This window comes from Gossypium arboreum, chromosome 8 (genome assembly GCF_025698485.1).
Source record: "Gossypium arboreum isolate Shixiya-1 chromosome 8, ASM2569848v2, whole genome shotgun sequence".
NCBI classification, from domain to species: domain Eukaryota; kingdom Viridiplantae; phylum Streptophyta; class Magnoliopsida; order Malvales; family Malvaceae; genus Gossypium; species Gossypium arboreum.
This window is the reverse complement of record NC_069077.1, coordinates 95,013,620-95,029,372: the sequence shown is the minus strand read 5'-3', so window position 1 is coordinate 95,029,372 and position 15,753 is coordinate 95,013,620. Positions and strand designations below refer to the sequence as shown.

At 35.3% G+C, this 15,753-nt stretch overlaps 1 non-coding gene across 1 annotated transcript; it reads right to left on the bottom strand.

Annotated features, from left to right (window-relative positions):
• Nucleotides 1–10,113: 10,113 nt before the first annotated feature.
• Nucleotides 10,114–10,220, bottom strand: LOC128279581 (small nucleolar RNA R71). The gene has a single exon (XR_008269783.1). It is a non-coding gene; the product is annotated as a small nucleolar RNA R71 (small nucleolar RNA).
• Nucleotides 10,221–15,753: the final 5,533 nt, after the last annotated feature.

Genomic DNA, 15,753 nt, shown 5'->3' with positions numbered 1-15,753 from the left:
CTAACAAATGAAATGTTGTATATAGTTTTTTTATTTGGTTGATGGTGCAAAAATGGTGTATGGTTGTAGTGTTTTATGAGCTAATATGTTTTTGTTATAATGAAGCATGTTATGGGTATGGAATTGGTTGAAAATTTTAGGTGCAAATGTTGTTTATTATGGCTCGTAGGGATGACCTTTAAAAAGGGGTGGCATTTTGGCTTAAATCAAACGTGCATGGTGTCGTGGGCTAAAGTCAGTAGCTAGCTAAGTATCACATGGCTACAGCATACGGGCGTTTTATTAGCCTTGGGTGAAAGTCAATATGGTTACCCTGGTTCGGCACGGCTGGTTCACATGGGTGTGTCTGATGCCCGTGTGATGTACACGGCCTGGACGCACGGGCGTGTGACCTCAATAGAATTGTAAAATTTTTTATGTTCTGAACTTTATGAATGTATTCCATTTAGCTCTAACCGTTCTTAAACGTATGTTTTAGGTCTCGTAGACCATCTTAAGATATGATTGCTTATGAAATGATGTTAAATAAATCTGTGATTCTGAATTGGTCTAAAATGTTCTGTCTGTCAGGTAATGCCCTGTAACCCTAATTTGATTTCAGTTACGGGTTAGGGGTGTTACATCGTAAAATTATTTTAATATTATTTTATGTGTTTACAGTATGTGAATATGCATGTGTGAAAATTTCGTGAGCTAATTTTATCATTTAATAGCTCAATTTGAGAAAAAGGACTTAATCGCGTAAAATGCAAAAGTTACATTCTAATTGATAAAGCTGTCTAATTTCTATGGCTTATTAAATGAAAGGTCCTTATGTTGTTATTAGACCATTGAAAGTGGAAATTGACATAAATGGGTTTAATAAGATGGAATATGGTGGCTTTTAATTAGGGTTAATTTTGTAAATTAGTTATTAAGTTAATAAAACAAAATCAAATTTCCTTATCATCTTTTAACCTTCGTAGTCGAAAATCAAAAGAAAAGAAAACAAATAGGAAGCTTTAGGGTTCAGCCATGTTAAAGCTCAATTGAAGGTTCGTTTTTGTTCCATTTTTGATTATTTTTACGTTTTGAGATCGTTGCTTCAAATACTAGCTAGCCCATACTTGAATTTTTTAAAATTTTTGTGGATTTTTTGATTTTTCATTGTTGATAGCTTGATATTTTTGTGGTCTGATGAAAAAAAAATCTTTGATGATAGATTATTATGTTTAATTAAGTGATTTCTGACAAAAATGCTTATTAAGGATTAAATTGTGAAATTTACAAATTGAGGGGTAAAAATATGAAATAAATGAAAGATATGGGCTTATATGAACTAAGGGAATATTTGGCCAAGCATGTATATAAGGAAATTTTGAGTATTTTGTGATTTTATGAAATAGGGACTAAAATGTCAAAATATGAAATTTTAGGGGCTAAAGTGTAAAATTCCATAATTATGTGTTTGTGGATTGAAATGAATAAATGTGTGATTAAATTAGTGAAATCTGAATTTATATAGATCAAGAACAAAAGAAATTGGAATTAGATCGGGGAAAGTCGAAGGTTGTAGAATAATCGACTCGTTTGGTCGTTCTCATTTTCGAGGTAAGTTCATATGCAAATAAACATATTTCAATTGAATAATATATGTATGATTGTTTTGGAAATGTATTGAATTTCTATGAGTCTGAATAATTGAATCCGAGAAAGTATCGATAAAGTTACGACATCTGAAAGCCCTATACGAACCATAGGAATAGTATAGGACACATATGTCATGACATAGGATTTCGAGGTGTGATATCAAGTAAGACCACGTCTAGGACGTTGGCATCGACTTGAGATTTACGTGTAAGACCATTGCTGGGACATTGGCATCGTATATGATTTCGTGTAAGACCCTGTTTGGGATAGTGGCATCGATATTTGATTACATGTAAGACCATGTCTGGGTCATTGGCATTATACGAGCTTTCTGAGCTATCCGAGTATCCTTATTACTTCCGAATGGTTCAACGGGTATTATTGAGAAATAAATGATCAAGTGAATGTGTATCCGATTTAGGTACGTACGAAAGCTATATAAAATTTGGCAATGAGAAGTAAGAATGAATTTGATCATTTGAGATGTGAACTATATGAAAATGTGATATGTTTATAAGCAAGTGATTATGAACAAATGAGTTATATGAGAAATATGATCTTGCAATCATGTTTTGCCATGATTCATATATATGAATTGGTCTATAATTGTTTATGTGATAAGTTTATTTGTATATGGCTTACTAAGCTTTGGAAAGCTTACTTTGTATGTTTTTCAATTGTTTTATAGATTATCGAAGCTACTGTGAGCTCGGGGATCGTTAAGTATCATCGTCACACTATCAAACATTATTTTGGTATTTTTCAAGTTGTAAATATTGATATATGGCATGTATAGGCTAGTGATGTTATGATATGTGTTATGTGTATTTCTTGCCATGTGATATGGTATGAATATGATTGAGACTATGGAATTGGTTTTGGCATAGACTATGTGATGGAAAAATGTTATAATTGATGTATATATATGGTCTTGTGTAAATGGCCATCTTGGTATGATTTGGTAGTTAGAATGGCAAGGTTTTGATATGATTTTGAGTCTAGTTATATGTTGTTTGAGACAAATGGATTGGTATGATTTTAGGTTATGAAATTGAGTATGAAATTGGTATGATATTATGGATTGAATTATGCATGTTTAAGTATGGTTTTGGTTACTATTTGGTCATGAATTATGCTTTGGTTGATGCTTGTAAGGATGACCCTTTTTGGGTGGCATATTGGCTTTATAAATGTAACAGCCCGATTTAGGGCCTAGTCAGAATAATGGTCTCGAGGCCACAAATCCAGAGTCAAATAAATTATTTTATAATTATTTAGATGTTATAGCATGATGTTAAGGGTGCATGAAAAATTTGGTGAGTTAATTGTGACGTTTGTGAGCCCAATTGTGAAAAAAAGACTAAATCGCATAAAATGCAAAAGTCCTATTTTGATAGCTAAAAGTGCCAAATAGCTAGAGAACTTAAATTGGGGGTCTTTAAAGGGCAATAAGACCCTTTTAAAAGAGCTTGGCTGGCCATGAGACAAAGAAGAGTGAATGGTCAAAATGTTAGGTAAGTGATGACATATTAGGTGATAAAATAATACCCTGAGTGCCTAGCCTTCATCTTTTTCACCTATTTTTTCTTCTTAATCGAAATTTTCAGCAAAGAAATAGGGTTTTAAGAGCTTGAAATTTCAGCAACTTTAAGCCTTTTCTCAAGTAAGTAATTTTAATGGTTTTTGTTGAATATTTTTGTACTTTTGAGACCCTTAAAACATGGGCTTTCAAATGAGGGTACTATTTTGCAAAATGATCAAGAGTGTAAGGTTTTTCCATGAAAGGATTTGTAATGTTTTTTGAGTTTTTATGGAAGAAAATGAGCCTTGGGCATCTTATAAACAACTTTTGTGAAAGGTGTTAGCATGAAAACACTAAAAATGACTATTTTGCATAAGTTGTAAAATAAGTGATAAGTGTGTGAAATATTGGGAATTTGGAGTTGCTATAGGAGTAGAAAGGGTTCGGCTAGGTTAATATGTGAAGAAATTCAATAAAAATCAATTTTAGGGCTTAAATGTAAAATGGTCATTTCGCAAAAGTCTAGGGGTAAATTGGTCATTCTTCCCACTTATGAATTCTAGAGTGCCTAGATTGATAAAGTGACTAAATAAGTGCATTTTCTTATTATAGATCTAGAAATACCGAATCCGAATCTTGACCGGGGGAAAGCCAAGCAAATCGACTAAATCGACTAGTCGCCACATTTTGTAATCCGAGGTAAGTTGCATGTAAATAGTACAACTACATTAATAATATATGTATTTGAATTGTATTGAAATTATTATAGCATAAATTGCTTGATTGTGGAAATGAGAAAATGTGATGAGAATAGAGATAGTAGAATTCCTTATTGAACTTTAGGAAATAAATCGGATATTCATGCCATAACGTTGGGTTACTTATGTGAGCTAGTGTAAGACATGTCTAGGACATGCATCGGCCACATTATGAGAGCCAGTGTAAGACCATGTCTGAGACATGGCATCGGCATTGAGACGAATGATAGTGTAAGACATGTCCAAGACATGCATCGGCCTCGAGACGTAAGCCAGTGTAAGACATGTCTGGGACATGCATCAGCTACGAGATGTGTCAGTGTAAGACCATGTCTGGGACATGGCATTGGCACATATATGCTAGAACTTGTTTAAGACCATGTCTGGGACATGGCATCAGCACCTGACCCCATGTTTGAGGCTAAATGAGTATCCGATAATATTCCAAATGGTTCAATGATGAAAGTATGATTTCAAGTTAACAAGGAAAGTATAACCAGGTTGTGAGTGGTACAGGTACCTATATGGTATGTATGAAATGTGAGCTCAATATATGCTATATGAGGTGTATTGAATATTGATGAGTAAGTTTTGCTTATGCCTCTTCTGTATTATGATACTTGTTGATGAATGGTAAAGTTATGTTGAATATTTATTTATGTGCAACTTACTAAGCTTTATGCTTACTCCCTCTCCTTTTTCATTTTCTTATAGTGCCGCCTATCTAGCTCAAGGACCAAAGGAAGTCAGAGATATCAATCACACTATCAATTGAAGCATTCAGTATAGTTTGATTTATATTTTTGAATATGGCATGTATAGGGCTTAGACTTTACTATTTTTGTGTCATTGAGAACTGGCCAAATGTGTTGGCTTGGGTTGGAAACCCTTCATTTTGTATTAGGCCTTGAATGATGACAAATATTCATTTTGACATATGCAAATGAAGTTAGTCTCATGAATGAGTAACTGTTTAGTTTATATGTAGTCTATTGTGGCTGATTGGTTTGAATAAGTTATTATTGTATTGGTGTGGTTGCTATTATGTAGGTTGTGTAGGTAAGGGTGGCAGACTTGGTAAATAGCCTTATATTGTCCACACGGGTAGACACACGGGCATGTGTCTAGGCCGTGTGTGACGCACGGTCTGCCCTATTGGTGTGTGGTCTAACCGTGTGTCCCCTACATGTAAAAATTTCAAGTCAGTATGTCTGATAGTAAACACAGGTAGAGACACAGTCGTGTGTCTCAGCCGTGTGATGGACACAGCCTAGCATACAGGCATGTGCCTTGGCTGTGTGACATTTTGGGAATGTTGATGTCAGAAATAGAATGTTCATGTTTTTGTACACGGGCTAGGACACGGGCGTGTCATGACCGTGTGAAAGACACGAGACAGGGACACGGGCGTGTGCCAGGCCGTGCAAAAACCCCTGTAGGTGTGCATTCAGAATTAATTCCAAATAGGTGGAGGATACAGGCGTGTCCCTTCATTGCCTAGGCCGTGTGAGCCACACGGTCCATCACCACGACCATGTTGAAATGGCCACACGGGTATGTTGCCCTTCTATACGGGTATGTGCCTTGAATCAAAGTAAAATTTTCTATAAAGGGTTTAAGGACCCGGGTGATCCCGAATAGTTTTCAATGGTCGATCTGGGGCTCGTAGGCCCATAATAAGTAGTTTAAAGTAGAAATCGAAAAGTTCTAAAATGGGACCAAGTCTTGGTGACTTGTAAAACGTTTGTGTGCATGAGATCGAGTTAGGTAATGCCCCGTATTCTACTCTGGTGTGGGTTACGGGTATGGGGTGTTACAATAAATGGCCTATTTTTGTCCACACGAGCAGAGACATGGGCGTGTGTCTCAATCGCGTGCGACACACGGTCATGTTATTTGGCCGTGTATCCCTTGGGTACCCTTCGATTTAAAGACAGTATACCCTACAGTTTTGACACTGCTTAGACACAGGGGTGTGTATATTGGTTGTGTGTGGCACATGGGCGTGTGGTCGGCCGTGTGACCCAAGTCAATAACCCCCTTAGATTTCACACGGCCTGGCACATGGGCGTGTCCTCAGCCATGTGGTGCAAGTCAGTATGTATGCCCTGTTTTCACACGGCTCGTAACACAGGTGTGTCTGGTAGCTGTGTGAGGCACACGGCCTGTTCACACGGGCGTGTGACCCTTAAATGTTTGAAATTTTTGTATGTTTCCTTAAGTTTGTAAATGTTATCAGTTTAGTCCCGAACCTCTTCTAAGCATGTTTTAAGGTCTCGTACAGCCTTATAAGGAATAATTGAATGAATCGATTATGAATGCTTATCTGTATGTGAATGAGGTGTGTTATCCGGTAATGCCTCGTAACCCTATTCCAGCGACGGATACGGGTTAGGGGTGTTACAAATCCTACATTGTCTAGGAACAAGCTCCAAACCTATTCATGAGTCTATATATACACATATCTCATATCTCATATTCCACATTGCTTAAGAAAACAAGGGAAATGAGACTTTGGGTCTATAGAAAGGCCTGTTTTATAAATTTTATTTCCACATTAATAGGTGGAACCAAAAAAAAAATGGTGTTGCCACGGTTAGTGCTAACGTGGAAAAAAGCTCTTCCAGTTGGAGCCATTTTTCTATCAATATGTTGAAGATGCTTCCAAGCGTTTTTCTAGATTTCCCTTGAAAATGTTTTTAGCTAGAAGCGTTTTACCAAAATCACCCTATTCATGTAAAATTCCAGCCTATTTTTGTAATTTTTTTAAATAAATAGTGTTTTTTTGGTATTTTAGCTAAGATTGTAGTTTGAGGAGTCTTCTGGCTTTATGGGCCATTGCTTTAGAAATAAAGGGAGACGACGTTATAATAGGATTACCATAGCTTGAACACTTTTGCATCGTTTGGTGAAAACGAGAAGAATTGTGTTAAATAAAATTTATTAATGGAAAATAAATATTTTTTTTGGTATAGAAGTAATTCTTATCGTCTAATTCTTATATATATATATATATATATATATATATATATATATTGTACAATGAAGTACCACATGAGTGGATATATAGGAATCCAAATCTGTCGAACCACTCATGTTATGATCTTCTACATCCCAGGTCTTCCCGTTCCGTCACCTGGCTTATATTATTCATCTAGCATTCAGACCGAATGACTATGAAATTACGTCGATACTTTTATATATTATGGGTAATGTAGGAGACATCTCTATTTTTCGCCAGGAAATCTTTAGAATTACCACTGCTTAGCTTTCAATTCGCCTCTGACCATCAAATGAAATGTGAATAACCCGCCTTCCTCTCTTTAAAACAAAGGGCGCTTCTGGTTCTGTCGGTGTTTGAAACAATTTTGTCTTCTCCATATTACTATATCTCTAGAGTCAATAATTTTATACGAGGAACTACTGAACTCAATCACTTGCTGCCGTTACTCTTCAGTTTTCTGTCGAGGTCTCTCTTGTAGAGGTACTCGAATTGGATCAATGATCGATTTTTAGGTTTCGTTGTAAACCTAATTTGTTCCTTCCAATTACGTAAATCAATAGTTCAAAACGCATTCAAAGGTAGGGCATTTCCCATTTTTATATGAACTTTGTACCAGAAACAATAGTATCTCCAATAATAGCCCCTCTAGGATGTAAAATATATCTCTTCTCACCATCCCCATAGTTTATGAGACAAATTTATGCATTTTGATTAGGGTCGTATTCTATGGTTATGATTTTGGAAACACAAAAATATATATACTTTTTCATGCCCTTTTTAACCCAAATTCATGCAGTTTCGGTGTAAAAATATAATATAATTATGAAATAATTAAATTGTACTTAAATTATTAACATATTTAATTTTAATTAATTTTATAATAAATTTTTATTAATTTTGATTTATTTTTGACAGATTCGTATAAAGGGCGAAAATTGGCTCGGCAGACACTACTAGAAACGCAGAACTGAGAAGCGATTTTTGAAGCATTAAGGCGAATTAATTTTTCAGCCTAAGATATTCTAAATAATTAATATTAATTCAAATTATAATTAATTTTAATTTTAATCTAATTTATTTTGGTTAAATAATTTTTCTTAATTAAATTATGAAAGGAGGCCAATTGTGTTAAACCGAGAGACTGATCCAACTGGGCAAATGGGCAGTCCAAAACCGTCCCACATGCTGACCCAATCATCTTGTTTAGCTAATTATTTGGCTTGCAAAATAGTCCTTGAAGTTTCCTTGAAATTGCATTCAAACCCCTCCACTTATCAAACTTTTGTAGATTTGCCCTTAGCTAAATTTAGCGAGTTCGAAAGCTTCAAACTTGCCACATGTGTGGCCGGCCATGGTGGGAGTTAATGATTGATGATTTTTGCTATTTTTAGTAGCTTATCCAAATTTGCTGCTCATTTCTAACACACCTTTCTCACCTTTCATTTCATACTTCTCTATGATTTTCTCTCTTCCAAACCTTTCTTTGCTTTCCATTTTTCCCTTCCATTCCCTTGCCAATATCCCTCTTGCAAAAGAGCCCTTCAACCACTATTGGTAGCAACATTCAAGTTCTCGTAGAAGCCTCGGTTCAACAAGAACAAGCGGAGAAGGAGGAGCGAAGCAAACTAGTTAGACTTCGGAGAAACACTAGATTTGATTCTAATTTCCTATCCTTTAACTTTTATTGTTTTGTTATGAACATGTCTATAAATATTTGTTTTGTTGTTATTCTAAATTTAATTAACATGACTTAAATTTAATTCATGTTAGGTTGATTGCATTTCGTCCACCTAAGTTATTAAAATTACGTTTGTGTTGTTATAGGTCTTGGTAAATTGTTTGATTAAGTAAAATCCTGATCATGTTATTTTTGTATTACAATTGTGAGGTAACTAATGAATTAATTATTAATCATGCTGAAATTGAAATTAATTGACACAATACTTAATCAATGCATGTTTAATCTTCTAAGGTAGTTAAGGGTTAAATTAGCGACAATATTAAACGGTACATTAGCATTTCATAACTTGCAGGATTATTGTGATTAAACTGTTTCAATGTAGGTTTATGTTGTTACCTCACTTAATCTTTTACTTGCTTAATTAAATTGATTAATTGTTTGAATTAGCATAATGATATGTTCAAGAGATTAGTTAATTTCATAAGTTTGTATGTGCTATAGTTAACAAGTTACCAAGTTGTCGTGAATTTATTCGTAACAACATGAACATTGTTTTAGTAATATTAAGTTAAGAAATGTAATTAATCTAATACAATTATGTCATCTTGATTAAAATTATCTTTTGAAATCATGCATTGGAACTTTTTTATTATTATTTTACTTAGTTAAATTTTATTTTTTAATCACTTCCTCAAAATCAAAATATTTTTCTTCACCAAAGTGTTTTTAATTGCATTCATAAATAATTCTTTTCACAGTCCCTACGGGTACGATAACTCAACATTTCCTTGTCACTTTGTTACTTATCGCGATTGTGTACACTTGTACATTTCCATCGTTCCAAGTTTTTGGCGCTATTGTCGGGGACTGTTTTAAAAGTCATTTTTTATGAATTTGTTAATTTTGCATTTTGGTTTATTTTTCCATTCAATTTTAACTTAATTAATTTTTTTCTGTATTATTTCAGGTGTTTATGAGTATTGATCGAATTAGCGATTTACTCCCTGTAAACCCTGAGATTGAAAGAACTTTTTGACAATGAAGAAGGCAAGCAGTTTAGAGAAGGACTAAAGAGATGAACTACGAAAATTCGAATCAAGGAAACAGAACAAACCCTACTCAAAATCTTATCCTTATTGTTGATGATAAGGATAGAGCTCTAAGACAGTATGACGTGCCAGTGTTTCATGATCTTAATCCGGGTATTAGGAGACTCAAAATCGAGGCACAACAATTTGAGCTAAAGCCAGTTATGTTCCAGATGCTTCAGACAGTGGGCCAATTCAGTGGAATGTTTACCGAAGATCCTCACCTTCACTTCATTCCATTTATGGATGTGAGCGATTCTTTCAAGTTAGCCGGAGTACTCGAAGATGCACCATGATTAAATTTGTTCCCATATTCACTAAGGGACAGAGCTCGAGCCTGGTTAAACTCATTACCACCAAATTCTATTTCCACATGGCAAGAGTTAGCAGAAAGATTTCTCATGAAATATTTCTTACCTAGTAAGAATGCTAAGTTGAGGAATGAGATCACTACTTTCCAACAAATGGATGACGAGTCCTTATATGAGGCATGGGAAAGGTACAAAGAATTATTATGGAAGTGCCTTCATCATGAAATCCCTCATTGCATCTAACTTGAGACATTTTATAATGGTCTCAATGCTCAAATGAGGATGGTAGTGGATACTTCTACTAATGGTGCTCTCCTTTCTAAGTCTTATAACGAGGCTTATGAAATCATTGAGAGGATTGCCAGCAACAATTATCAATGGCCAACCAATTGAGCAGTGTCAGCAAGACGAGTCACTCGAGTACATGAAGTGGACGCTCTCACTTCACTTGCACTCAGGTATCCTCAATTTCCTCAACGCTTAAAAATTTTACAACTAATAGGTTTAATAATTTTGCAGCTCAGCCACCCAATCAATTTGAAAATATAGCCTATGTTTATTGTGGAGAAGGAAATTTGTTTGAATAATGTCCATCAAACCCAAAATCCATGTATTACATGGGTAATTAGAACCAGAACCGGGGAAGGCAAGAACTGCGATCCAATTTTTATAACCCACCTTGGCAAAACCACCCTAACCTTTCCTGGAGTAACTAAGGTGTTGGAACCAGTAACACTTATGCCCAACCTAGACCAACCCAGCTACCTTCTTTTACCCAACAAGTTCCGAAACCAACACAAGCTGAACCTTCCAATAGTTTAGAGAACCAATTGAAGGCATAAATGGCAAAGAATGATGCCACTTTAAGGAATTTGGAGAATCAAGTGGGCCAACTTGCTACTAAACTTAGGAACCGACCACAAGGTGCTTTGCCCAATGATATGGAAAATCCAAGAAATCCAGGGAAAGGGCATTGTAAAGCATTAACATTAAGGAGCGGAAAGACATTAGAGCCCAACACTGTCGAGGCTGAAGAAAAGCCAGCTGATGCTTAAGACTTAGTGGAAGTTCAATCGAGTGTTGAAATTCCAACTTTACCAGAACCAAAATCTATAAAATCCGATAAGGTAACTTCTGAACCAGTTAATTCTGAGAAAATAAAAATTTTGTTAGATGTAGAATTGCTACAGAAGATGAATCAACCAGTTTCAGTATAGAATCCTCCATTACACTACCCTCAAAGACTTCAGAAGTAGAAGTAGGAAGGCCAGTTCAAGAAGTTTCTAAATGTACTCAAGCAACTTCATATTAACATTCCATTGGTAGAAGCAATTGAACAAATGTCGAATTACATCAAAGTTATGAAAGATATCCTGTCCAATAAATGGAGACTTGGAGAATTTGAGACGGTAGCCTTGATGAAGGAATGAAATGCATATCTTCAAGACAAACTACCCCCAAAGTTGAAGGATCTTGGATGTTTTACCATACCTTGCAACATTGGAGCAACGTATTGTGGTAAGACACTATGTGATTTGGGTGCAAGCATTAACTTGATGCCTATGTCCATATTCAGAAAGTTGGGGATAGGTGAAGTTAAACCTACTATAATTACACTTCAATTAGAAGATCGATCTTTAGCACATCCAGAAGGAAAAATCGAGGATGTATTGGTACGAGTAGATAAATTAATTTTTCTTGCTGAGTTTGAAACAGATAAAGAGGTGCCAATAAACCTAGGAAGGCCTTTCCTAGCAACTAGAAGGACCCTTATTGATGTGCAGAAGGGAGAGCTTACTATGCGTGTTCAATACGATCAGGTAACGTTTAATGTTTTTAAGTCTATGTGATTTCCTGACATAGTTGATGATTGTTCTACAGTATCCGAGGTAGAGGAATTAGTCATGGAGAAGGAACTCAACTATGTTAAGGACCCATTGGAGCAAATTTGGACATCAGACTCTCCAAATGATGAAGAGGGGGAGGAATACTTAGCTTTGCTAGACACTAATCAAAGGGGGTTTAATCCGTAATCTTGCTTTGAATCTTTGGAGTTAGAAAGTAGAGATTATGCCCAACCAAAAACGTCAACTGAGAAGCCACCTAGATTAGAACTGAAGGTACTTCCCTCATATTTAAAATATGTAACATCCCGAATTAGGGCCTAGTCGAAACAGTGGTTTTGAGACCACAAATTCAAAGTAGAAATAATTATTTTATGATTCTTATGAAGTCTATGATATGATTGCATGCTTATGTGAAAATTTCATGAAGAAATTCTATTGATAAAGTGTCCAATTTGACATTTAGGACTAAATTAAAAAAGTTGCAAAATGTGAGTTCTAGAGGCTTTGAGCATGAAATTGCCATGGATTATTAATTAGAGGTCCTTAAATAGAAAATTTCCCAATTTCTATTTTTATGGACAAAAATGGACATATTTAGGAAAATTTAAAAGAAAGGCATTAAAGGATATTTTGGTCATTTGGTTAATAAAAGAATAAAAAGGGAAAAATAAGGCAAAATTTGCTCATCTTCTTCAAGATAGGGCCAAAACTTTGAAGCTCTCCATAGTTAGGGTTTCTTCACTTTCCAAGCTTGATTGTAAGTCAATCCTAGCCACGTTTTTAATGTTCTTTACATTTTTGAAGTTGTCATCAACCGATCTAGCTATTTCTACCATTATTTTGAGCTACAGTTCATGTTAAAAAAATTACTCATGTGTGTCATGCATGTATTTGGATGTTTAATGGAGGAATATGAAAGTTTGATGTGTGTTTAACATCTTTTACTAAGTGATTTTTGATAGAAATGAATGGAAATGACCTATTTGTAAAAGATGCAAAATGAGTGGTAAGATGTATGTTTTAATGAGAAATGTAGGCTACTATGAGCATGTTATAAGTTCGAATAGGCTTGGGTAACAAAGAAAATGAACACATTTCATTTTACGAGCCTAAGAACTAATTTGAAAATATGTGAAAGTTTAGAGGTAAATTTGTAATTTTACCAAAGTATGATTTATGGACTAATTTGAACAATGTGATAATTAAATAAGTGAAATTTGCCATTATAGATCAAGCAAAACGGAGTCTGGACCTAAACTGATGAAAGAACAAGGTTGTGGACTAAATTGAATAGGTAGCCATATTTTAGTACCGAGGTAAGTTCGTGTGTAAATAATGCAACGTTACATTATTATGTATTTAATGCTTTAATATTGCATGAATTGTTTAATTGTTTTTGTGGATTTAATTAATGACGACTCGATGACAATTCGACAAAATTTGATAACTCAAAACCCCGGTTGAACCTTAGGAATAGTTAGGATACAAATGTCATGACATTAGGGTTATGTGCGATCCAATGTAAGACCATGTCTGGGACATGGCTTTGGCATCGATATATAATTTTGTGTAAGACCATAGCTGGGCTATCGGCATCGATATGTGATCCCATGTAAGACCATGTCTGGGACATGGCATTGGCATCGATCTACGATCCCATGTAAGACCATGTCTGAGACATGGCATTGGCATCGATATGTGATCCCATGTAAGACCATATCCGGGATATGGCATTGGCATCCTACCATGTGTATGAGAGTTCCCGAGTATCCTTTAGTATTCCAAGTGGTTCAACGAGTAATCCAACGATTATGTTAAAGAGATGATAAGGTATGATCATGTTGAAAGGGTACAGGTACGTATACAAAGCTCCTAAACATTGAGATTATGAACTGATGAGACTTTGGAAGAAGTGAAGGAATGAATTACGATCATAAGTTTATTGTACATTATGTAAATGACATGACTTAAAATGTACCCATGATACTTGATGACATTGTGGTAAATATTATCGTGTTATGTGTATGATAATGCATGGTTAATGTTGTTAATTGTTTACATGCAAACTTACTAAGCTTTATGCTTACTCCCCTTTCTTTTCCATTTTCTTATAGTATCACCAAGCTAGCTCGGGGATCAAAGGACATCGGAGCTCGATTCACACTATCAAACTAATCATTTGGGTATAATGAATTCAAGTATTTTGAGTATGGCATGTATAGGGACTTGGTCTTTTTGTTATATGTCATATTGGTTTAGCCAAATGTGTTGGCTTATAATGATTTGATGATTCATTTTTTATATGGCCATGAGATATGGCCCATATTAATTACGGGGATGTAATCCTATTCATATACGCATGCATGTGCTAAGGTCACTCATGATGTGGTTAAATTCATTTGGCATATATGAATTGTGGATATGGTTATGGATGTTTGATGATGGAAATGTGAGTAAATGGCGTAATAACACTAAGGCATGAATGTATGAAATAGAAGTAAATTGATGTTCCATATTGCATGTGATTTGGTAAGCTTGGTCTAAATAAAATATAAAGTCTTAAGCAAGTATAAATTGATAAGAAGTTGATATGCATGAGCCATGTTTATGAATGTATAAGTGCTCATTTATGCTATGTAGGTTGTTATTGAGATGTGTAGGTGAGCATGTGTTATTGAGGGTGACAAAAGGCTTGGAAAATAGCCTCAAAGTTGTCCACATGGGTAGGCACACGGGCGTGTGTGACACACGGCTTGCCCCATGGATATGTGATCCAGCTGTGTGTCCCCTACACCCTAATTAATGCAAAACAGAATGCCCAGTAGTAACGGGCAGAGACACAGCAGTGTGCAGGACACGGTCTCAGGACATGGGCGTGTGCCCAGTCCGTCTGAAGTCTGCACCTGATTTTTGGAATTTAATTCGCCACACGGCCTAAGCACACATGCGTGTGACCCTATTTAGTTGATGACGTCATAAATAGAAAGTTACACGGGCTGACGACACGGCATGTCCCAAGCCACGTGGGCGTGTGTAACCACACGACCTACCTACATGGGCATGTGACCTTCCAAAATAAGAAATTTTTCTAAGTGTCGCAAAAGTTTTGAAAGTTCTCAGTTTAGTCCCGAACCACACCCAATGTATGTTTTGGTCCTCGTAGGCCCATATAAGGGACAATTTGCGTATATTTGAATGAATTTGATTTGAACGAAATTTTATGGCCCGGTTTTGTATGTTTGCTTGTGTTTAAGTCCGATAATACCTCGTATCATGTCTAGGTGTTGGACACGGGTAAGGGGTGTTACAAAGTACGTTTATTTAGGTAACACTTCTACTTTGCCTGTGATTGTTTCAACAGAATTGACCAAAGAGCAAGAAGAGAAACTCATCCTAGTGTTGAAGCAATTCAAGAAGGCTATTGGAACGACGGAAATGTGTAAGTGTACACAATCGCAACAAGTAATAAAGTGACAAGTAAATGTCGAGTTATCGTACCTACAGGGACTATGAAAAGAATTATTTATGAATGCTATTTAAAACATTTTGGTAAAGAAAAATATTTTGTTTGAAGAGGGTGATTATTTGGTAAAGAAAAATATTTTGTTTGAAGAGGGTGATTAAAAACTAAGATTTTAAACTAAGTAAACTAAATAAATAAATCTCAAATGTATGATTTCAAAATACGATTTTAATCAAGATGACATAATTGTGTTAGATTAATTACTAGAATTACTAAACTCATGTTTATATTGTTATGAATAAATTCACGGCAACTCGGTAATTTGCTAACTTATGAACATACTCACTTACCAAAATCCATTCATCTCTTGACTATATCCCTATGTCAATTCAACCGATTAATTAAATCTAATAAGCACATAAAAGAGCATGTGAGGTAACAAGGTATCCC